The sequence below is a fragment of the Mesoplodon mirus genome (genome assembly GCF_964341445.2).
Source record: "Mesoplodon mirus genome assembly, chromosome: 12".
Classification (NCBI taxonomy): domain Eukaryota; kingdom Metazoa; phylum Chordata; class Mammalia; order Artiodactyla; family Ziphiidae; genus Mesoplodon; species Mesoplodon mirus.
The window spans coordinates 79,531,655-79,542,317 of NC_138988.1; positions in this window are offsets into that span (position 1 = coordinate 79,531,655).

Here is a 10,663-nt window from a genome sequence, read left to right on the forward strand (position 1 = left end):
AAAGATAAAGGATATTTGTAATTTCACTGTGATTCTGAGAGACTCATTCTCTTTTTACCATGAATAGCAGTGTTTCTCAGACTTTAAAGTACATAAAAATGCCCTGAAGAGTTTAAGAATCAAACTCTAAGGTCCTACCCACATCGATTCTGATTTGGCCAGTCTCAGATGGGGCCTGGGAGTCTGCATTTTAACAAGAACCTGAGAATTTGAATGCAGGTGGTCACCATTAGCTCAAAGGTTTTTGCTTCCAAAATACTTCCCAAAATAATATTATTTCACGTATGACTGAACTGGCTGCACCACTACCTGGGTATGTCAATATATATATATATATATATATATATATATATATATATATATATATATATATATCAAGGATTAATTTTTTCTTTGGTTATCTGTACGTCCCATGTGCTCCGCGTCGCAATTCTTTCTGAGGCTCAGATGGCTACCATGGCGTCAGTACAGAAAAAAACAATGAACTTAGAGGAAAAAGTATGCTTGGTAGACATTACAGTGTCATTTTGTACAAGCCATAGATATTGCTTTTCCTTATGTAAAATAGCTAATAACTTCCCTGCCTGGGTTGCTGAGACTAAAATAAGAAAACGTGTGTGAATCATTTTAGTAAATTTAGTACATCAAGTAGTAAATTTACAAAACATAGTAAAAGGAAAAATATTCTTATCCATAGCACTGTTCCTTTTGAAAGAATATAGCCCCTCTGATTAACAATGGCAAGTTTAAAGACTAAAACTTGTTTGAAAACTTAACAAAGCAACAGGTGCCGAAAATGTTCCAGACTATATTATCTGATCAACGATTAAGTATTTTACATCCAGGAAAGGTTTCCTATTACATTTTTTAAAGAGAAGCATTCACCTTAGGAAAAAATCTCTATTTTTCCCCCCTTTGGGAATTTGCATTAATCTACAATTTATCCATTGTTATATTTTTCTATTTGAAAAAAATAATAGAGTACATGAATTTCATCAGCCTGAGAGCAATACCACAATATGTTGAAACAGAGCTGAATACAGAATACACAGATATTGTTTTAACCTAATTCTTTAACCCAGATCTTCACTCTTAAGACTACTTTGGTTTTCACTTTTGAACAACTCTAAGTAATTTCTGCAAGCACATTACCAGACCAGTCAATGCACAGCTCAGGGCACAGAAAGGCCTCTGTTATAGAAAATGCCAGACCAATCTGTGGCATCCACAGAGAAGCCTGAACAGTCTTCATAGTCACAGTGAAGTACTTCTAAGAAGCGGATGAGTCTCAAAGTGACTCAATAAGGCAAATGCCAACGACCTGGCCTCAACACAGCAGGATCATTTCATATTTTGAATATTTCCTAGAGTTGTGGCTTTTAGAACAGCCCTCACAGACACATCACTTGCATTTACATTTTCATTCCCCAGACCTTTACTGTATGACCTAGGTAAGATGTCTGGGGCATAGTATTCAAAAGCAAAAAAAATGAAGACAATATTCTAACAAATGTTCAAAATAAGAGCTATCTTCAGAGTAATGTTGTCTGTGACTTCAGCTGCAAAAACAAAAGCCTTAGCAAGATTTTACAAGGTGATAAGTTGATTATAAGACAACCTTTCTGCTTATAGAAGAAAAAAACAATATCCAAAGAGACTTTTTAAATTTATCCAAAAATTAAAATCTGATTAGTGATTAGCCTCTCTTGAATCTTTCTGGTTTTTTTTTTTTTCTTCTATAAAGATGACTAGAAATTATTCAGGAAGTATGTAGTTTAATTTTAACATTCCAAATTCTTTAGATGAAAATTCTTTTGAATTCCACTTCTAGTATAAGTTTTACACAATTTGAACTCAACGAAACATGTTGAACTAGAAGATCAAGGCTGAGCTATTGAGTCAGAAGTTCCTGTTTTCAAACTCCAAATCCCTGAAACTGAGCTTCAATTTCCTCATATGTAAAAAAGACATACTAATCCATATGTTCTGGCATAATTTTGAGGTCCAACCGAGATAATGTACCTGAAAACATTCTGAGGCCTGCTTGACACATTGCAGGTAATAAGTGGTATTTTTCTATTTTTTACACTAATGATTGATGAAAAATTGAAAGTATAATGGAGGAATCATAGTTCAGGCATAAAAAAATGCAGCCATTGAGGATCTGGTCTCAGACACATCCCTGCACCACTGAGAACTTGCATTTTCTCTGAACTGCATAAAAACCAAGGACATCACAAAGAGCGTTTAGAACAACATCCGCCAGCTGCCACCTTATGATCTCAAGGTCCTGCCTTGTAACTTAGCAACCATTTCAGAGCCCAGCCAATCCTTGCTTAAATAAGCAGCACCCTTATTTCTTGCCAGCTCCAATTATGATCCTTGACAAACAACTTCTGTAACTAACTGTGGCCTTGCCGGTTTTGCCTTTATAAGCTTCCTCCATTTTGTAGTTCAGTGGAACACAATTCAAGTGCTTCTTGAACCTGTGTCCCCTGGGCTGCAGTCTTAACAAACCTCAAATAAAAGCCTCTATTTCAGTCGGGTCTCTTTCTGAGATTTTGGTTGATATGATCATATTATCAGATATAGATTTCTGTCAACATATTCTGTTTTAAAGTATAACATAACTACAGAATATCAGAAAATATAAATGGCCAATATATGTCCAGTAAACTGAGAGGAGGAAAATTTAGTAAATGAAATTCAACATAGAGAATGCTTTTCTGAAACTGAGATATGAGTGGCAGGGAAATGAACCAAGTGTGCAGGTTCCACCATTTAAGAGCTCACACAGCATCTCTGAGCCTCAGTTTTGGTATCCATAAAACAGTAATGATAATATTTACCTCTGTCATCAATCAGAAAGAAGGAAGTCTTTGTTAATTGGATACTGCTATATGAATATGCTAATTTTACCCATAATTTAAAAAATTGCAGAGTAATTTAAATGTAGCTTAAGTGAAGTAAACGTCTGCATTTCATACATTTGGACTCCATAAAATTTTTCTTTACCTCACCCCCTTTTGGGGGATTTTGTAGAACTGTAAGGGGAGTGAAATATTAATACATTTTATTAATACATTTTAGAAAACCATATTTCATTATAAATTACTATAGCACTTTATGTACAAATACAAGTTGAAATAAAAAAGTATATAAGCTTGGACACTTGTGTATCTCATTCAGTCTATTTCATAGTCTTAAGGAATGTGGTAGGTTGTATTTTCCAAAAAGCTCACAGCAATAATTTCCATCTCATATGTTCCTTTACAATGTGACCTTGACTTGGCCCCATCAAGATGGGGAGTTTAGCCCTAACTTCTTGAATGTGGGCAGGCTTGTAACTACTTTGAGTAAGGTGGAAATGACACAGTGTTTCTGAGACTAGGTCATAAAAGGAACGAGGAGCAGGTTCCCCTTGCCTGCTGGAACACTTATCTTGGAACCTTGGCCCCCATGGACTATCCTCAGGCCAGCATCCTGTGGGGAAGTCACAAGGAGATCTTGTCTAGGTGTTCTAGTCAGCATTACTAGCCTTCGAGTCATCCTAACACGGGTGCCAGACATATGGATGAATGAGCCTTCAGAGGATCTCATGCTCTAGCTGCCAATTAACCCCCACCTTCAAGTCTTGGAAATGGAGCTCCCAGGCATTTTGGAAGCAAGCCTTGGTGCTGTGTTTGATGCTTGTTGCCTCAGGATTTGCCAGCCTGATAAAAATGGCTGTCTTCAGTTGCGAATTTTTGGTTACTTGATTATGCAGCAAGAGTTGCTGGAGCAGGATATTTAAGCACCCTAATGTTCTTCTAATGAATGTAATACAAATGCAATACTGAAGTTATTAACAGAACAAGAATGTCTTTTACATTCGCCAGAGCTAGGTCAGAAATAAATGATAAACTTACTCACTGGGTTGTGAGTTATTAAATTAGGAAAAGTGATTCTGAAATAATCAAACAAGACACATCTGAAGATTTAAGTGGTCTCTCTGGAGGGATTCAAGGAATATCTTATTAGTTAGAGGATAAATTAGGTTAACTCTAAAAATTCCTCCCAAGCCTGTGCTCCTCTGACTGTTACAGGGAGTGTGTCAAGGATCTATGGTATTCACCGGTAATGGAATGTAACACCAAGCTCTGTTTGGTGGATTAAGAAGTATAAGAGATATCCCAAAGTGTCATTTATGCTGTATCCTCAGGTGTCTCAGCATTGGGCCTGCTGGATAATAGATAGAGGGGATTTCCTTAGGTAAATATTTTCTCCTCTAGAGAGGAACTGAGCTACAATTCAGACATTTCAATAAGTCAGGACCATACATACAACATCTTACAAAGTTCACATGAGAATTGCTAGCTCAATTTGATTTTGAAAACTAATAAAATTGCAACCTCAATTTGATTTTGGATCTACAACATAGAAGAAAATTGCTTTAGGTGATGTGTATTTATTCTTTTATTCAATATTTACCCTTATTGCTACTTTCTCCTGATAATACTTCTAAAACTGTTTCTTTATTAAGCCCTTACATTATTTCTATTTTTGTATTATAAAGCATGTTGCGAAAAATAATACTATCTGAATTGTTCACTTAGTATAATCATTGGGAGGGGAATACAGGGTCAAAGCTTAAAGTCTATTTTTTAGCCTATCAATTTAAATATTGTTCTATGATGCTTGCAAATGAATTCTGATTTCTTTTTAGGGTCCAAAAGCTAAACACAAATTGGAAATAGACAGATTTCCCTCCACTCTGTAGAAGTTAATGACTATTTCTTATGCTTAGGTCCTAGTAAATTTGGGGTTCATGAGTATTCTGTGAAATAAAAACCCAAAGTTCCTATAGTCCAACCCCAAATACTGTGATTCTTCTTCCTTAGCTCTGATGAATGATTATACGGTCCAGACAAACCTGGAATACACATTTCTATAAATTGAATCACAGGCCAAAGTAAAAATCTTCATGATACTTCAGTTCTATCTAACTGGGTGCCTGAAACTTAACTGGGACTTCAGTGATTTTTAAATTATATGAAAGTGAAGAATTTGTATACATTATGTATTAGTGAGCACTAAACCTAAAAGACTGAGTTTGTTTCTTTATTAAATGCAGTATTTAATATAAAGATAAATGGTTTTCATTAACCAAAATTATCTGTTAAGAAATAAAATAGGATATATTTAATAATAATAAGTCTGCTAAAAACATCAATAGCAGCACAGCAACTCCCTTTCTTACCAAAGGCCAAGAACCCTTCTAATCACATACTCATTTCATCCTCACAACAACCCTAGGGGATAAGTTACTACCCATATTTCACATATTGAGGAAACTCAGCCAGAGAGAAGTTAACTTGTACAAGGTCACCCAGTTAGTAAGTTGTGTGGCCTGATTTGATGTCAAGGAATCAGGTTTCTGAGATTACACACCCTGTGGGGCTGACTCATGGAAAAAAATGTAAACTGACAGATTTGGACAGTTAAAAAAAATCAACTACTAAGGGATAGCACAGCATTTCTCAATTGAAATTGACATTTGTTGAGGGAATTAAACCTTAAAGCCCTAAGGCATTCATTGATGCAATGAATTAACTTCTCTCCTATTCATTTAGAATGATACTAATCAGGTATCATCTTTAGAATAAATTGAGAGTATAGTCACTGCAATCACTTCCTGTGTTCTGCAACTCAAAGAATCCTTATTGAGAAAGGTGGCAGGATCTTTTGAATTAGTTGATAATTCCAGTTCATCTTCTTCTTGATTGATGTATGTCAGGGATCTTTTAGTTACAAGTGACAAAAACCCAAAGGAGATTATGCAAAACCAGTAATTATCTGGTTCATATAGCAGGCATGAATACAGTAATTGCTCACAGAATTAAACGAAGAAATACAGCATCAAAGACTTCAGAGTCTGAAATGAGGGATTCAATTCAAAAGGAAGGTAACTCTCCCCCACCATTTCTCATTCTCAGTTGCCTCTGATCTTCTATAAATCTGCTTGTGCAATTTACTGTGTTAAATGTCCGTGATAATCTGTGACCAGAGCAGACATTTACACCTTACTACAGAGTTTCAGCAGGCTAACATTTTTTCCAGAGTGTATTCATATTCAGTTTAATCTTTACTTATACAATAAAAAAAATGTTTTCCTTGTGGATAAACAAATCGAGGAATCAAAAAGCAGATGGAAGAAGCTGTTTGGGTACATTCTATTTGTCATGAAATCAGGTCACCTTCATGAGGCCAGCACTGTTCCAATAAATGATAAGGCTTCAGTATAATTTCAGTACTTCCTTGCTAGAAGGTTCCAAAGAATATTACTCACACTGATAACTGCTCGTTAAAATTCACTGTAAAAGTATATATTTTCCTATAGACATAAAAAGTCCTTCACCTTAACAAGTTTAATATGCCAAAGTTTATATTTGGGACTGTGAGAAATAGTAATTGGCTAATGTTTTAGAACCTGAGAATCATTTTACACTAAATGATTCCAAAAGACCTAGTTTGATTAGTACCTAAATGCATGTAATTGAATGGATTTAAGGCTGAATAGAAAGAAGAAAATCAATGTTTGTCAAGCCATCTATTTATGATTATAGAGAGGGTGTGAGTAAACCACAACAATACAAACAAATCAGAATAAAGCAGAACAGATATAAGGGTAGGCTGCTAGAATAGCATTGTGCCATTAGAGATTAGGAAGAATCCTGAACCTGAAAAAATAAGTTGTTTTGTCCCATCCAGATCACAGCTTAAAAACATTTACACACAGCTCCAAAAATTGTCTATAATTGACTTCGCTTAGTCCTCTGTGTTTGTTCATTTTAATTCATATTAATGGAATCTAGGGGAAACAATTTAGCCCCTTAGAGTTTTGTAAATACAAAAGTAGCAAATAGAACATAAAATAGGACCTAAAAGTAGAGAAAGTAGAGTTCTTCCAAAATGCCCCAATATAACTAATAAAGAGAAATAGAAAAGAAACTAATGAGAAGGAAACTTTTACCACAAATTTCTTTTAACAGTGGTAGAGTGGCATCATATACCTAGAACAATGTAATTTTTAAAGCACCTGAGCCAGGTTGTTTGGGAGGATACTGCAAGTTTGTTACACAAAATTATCTGTTTGCTATTGGAGCAGATTTTAAAAGGGAACTATTCTTCTGAAACTGGCATTAGCTATAAGATAAGCACAAATTATTCAGTTTAGGGTACAAAGATCTGAAGACAACCTGCTTTGTCATGTATTCCTTCCCCTCATTTATTCTCATTAGATATTATATTTACAGTCCTCTAACATCCTACCATCCCCTATTTCAAATCTATGGCAGATGATGCTAATCAGTCATGGTACTCCTTCCAGAGAGAGCCTAAAAATAATTTTCGCCAAAATTTTTAGCAAGGACTCAGCAAGTTAGCTATGGAAGCATCAAAATAGAAAAGGCAACTAGAATAACAAAAGGAATAACACACATCATCTTCAACAAACTTAATGACAAAGTGTCCACATAAAACCCACAACAGGAAGAAGAAAAGTCCACCCACTCTCACATGGAACAGATTTTGTGCAGAAGCAAGCAGAATTAAGACAATAGAACTTATGATGGTCCTTACAGCTGAGATAGCCAGGCATTTTTCCAAATTCTCATGCTGCAAATGAGGGTATTCCCCCCACAGACAGTGAAGAACTTAGCAGAATAATCTGAGAACAACGGTTAAAACTGGGAGTAAACTTCACAAACAAGAATATCTGGGATGATAGGGTACTCTGGGCATTGGTAGTCTCCAAACTAGTCAGCAAAAAAAAAAAAGTTTCACATTGAGGAGAAACTTCCTGGAATAAAACTCAAGTTCTTCAAGACAGTCACTATGGTGGTGGGGGGCAAGGAGGGGAATCATTCAGATAGAAGTGGGGATGTGGAAGAACCATAAGAAATCGATTTCAGAAAATACAAGAAAGGCAGAAGTAGTGAGACACACACTAGAAACATTTTGATGTGCTAAACAGAAAGGAGGACAGGAGCTCTAAAGCTTCGTCTTTGGACTGAGTGATTGTGTCTGCCTGAAATATGTAAGTTAAAGCCTTAATCCTTAATGTGATGGTATTTAGAGGTGGGGCCTTTGGGAAATAATTAGGTTTAGATGAGGTAATGAGGGTGGAGCCCTCATAATGGGATTAGTGCCCTTATAAGAAGAGGATGAGACACTGAATTTCCTCTCTCTACCCTCTGAAGATACAGTGAGAAGGCAGCCCTCCACAAGGCAGGAAGAGGACCCTTACCAAGAACCCAACCTTACTGACCTTGGCCTTCCAGCCTCCGGAACTGTGAGACAGAAATTTCTATTGTCTAAGCCACCTCGTTGTGGTATTTTGTTATGGCTGCCTGAGCTGACTAAGACATCTGATGCATCCCTTATCCTCTTAAAAGTAAAAGAAAACTCATTTGAACAATGTCAAAGTAATAAAAATCCCACACAAATATACTGTAGGAAAAACAAAAAGAGGATAACAATAATCTGAATAACTCACCGACAAAATGTACAAACAGATAAGAGAAAGATGGAGATAAATTAGAGGAAAACTGTTACCTAATACCATGTAATTAATAAGTTAAGGAAATTAAGAAAATAACAAAAATAATAGCATAAAACTATTAACATCAGAAATGGGATATCTAGACAACAAGAGGACATAAAATGAGCTCAAAGAGCTAAGGAAAAAATTAGAAGTAGAAGAAAAACCTTTCAGAAATGAAGATTAAAATAGTATTAAGACAAATATAAAGGGATAAAAGTACCCTCATAAAAAGAATGCAAAAATAAGAAAAAAATTAAACAGAAATGAAAGGGAACACATAAGGATTCATAGAAAGTGATAGTCAAAAAATATCAAACATTTGCATATGAATTACTGAAGAAGAGAAGCAAAGCAATGAAACAAAAGAAATATTAAAATATATAATCCAGTGAAGCTTCCTGAAATAAAACATGACTTAAGGCTACACGTTGAAAAGATATATATGAAACCTTCTAAAGTTGATTCACAATGTTCAACATGAAGATATATTTTAGTAAAACTATTGAAATTTAAAGCAAAAATTCAAACAGAAAATAATGTCTCTAATATATAAACAAGATGAAGGAAAGTGAACAAACCAACTGCATATCCCAATGGGAAAAGACAAAATTCCAAAAGAGCTATGAACAGACAAATTCATAGTAGTTCTATCCCTTATGGTATTCCTCAATTGGCTTTCAACTTTCTAAATCAATAATGTCTTCCTTAACTTTGAAATATATTATTTTCACGTTTCTAATTTTTCTTATACGGTTTTGATGGAAATTAATAGCAGTTGGCCCAGATTTACTCTATTTTCACATATCATTCAATGGATGTATCTAAAACCATGCTTTAGAATGGGGGCTATTTATCCTCAACTTTGGGCTTTAGCTCAAATTCCCAAATAGAAAAACTGGCAAGTCCATATCACATTATATACATATACATGTATATATATATTCATATATATACTTATATCCAAGGAGATGCAGTGGGTTTGGATGCCAGTCTCCTAATTTTTCCCTTAATAAACTCCTGAAAATCTTTAACCAGGGTGATGAAGAGGATAGAATTTCTGTTGTTCTACCTTCTCCCTTGAATTCCTAACAATAATTAGGGCCATTATTATTTAATCACTTCAGACCAAATATTATTTGGATTATATCTATCTACTGTAGACTAAAAAACTCAAGTATTAAAAAACCAAACACAGTGTCAAAGGTGCACCTCTGGTCTGATTATGCATAAGTATAAACAAGGCAAAAATAGCATAACAAGACAAGGAGAGTATAAAAATGTGGCCTCCTTTTGCGTCCAAGCTCCAACACAAATTTGCTCTCAGTTTGGATTGGTCAGTTCACTGTGTCCACCCCTCTTCCCTTCTGTAATGGAATTCCCCTCTGCCACTCAGGACTGAGATGGGAAGTTTTGGAAATTTCTTTTATTATTCTGTAGTTGTATGTCTCTTTCCAGAGTTACAGTCAAGATCAAAATCAAGAAAAAAATGTGAAGGCAATTTTAAAAGGGATTGAAGCCCTGTATAATTTTAAGGTATTAACAGTGTTACTTTGACAGAAGGAAAAAATAATAAATTGGTCAAGTCCTAAGGATATGGCTTGGGTCTTCCTTTTTTCCACTTGGTGTTTCAGGCCAAGAAGAACACAAAAGTGCTTGTGATTAAGACTTTATAATATAAAACTAATGAATAAAATACCACTTTTAAAGGCCTTCTTAGAGGATGCTTTTTTAACAATCTCATTAGAAGGTCATTTATACAGATGTCCTAGGTCTCATCTAAGTGATCAATAAATGCTGATTTCACTGGAGCAGGACTGGATTACACTGATAGGCAATAAACTCCTTAGTAACTTAGGTTCCGATACTTCACTCTTCCTGAAGCTCCTAAGAACATGAAGAATATATATCCAATAAAAGTGAGCTTGCATTTTTAGTCTTGTTTTGGTACTCTTACTCTTCAGGAAAAACACAGGGGGTGGGGGTCAAATGTCATGGCTTAACATCTGGATAAGAGTTGGAAATGGATTTTGGCTGTGTGATGAGAGAACTTTTCCAGATGCAGCAATATACTGTTACAGA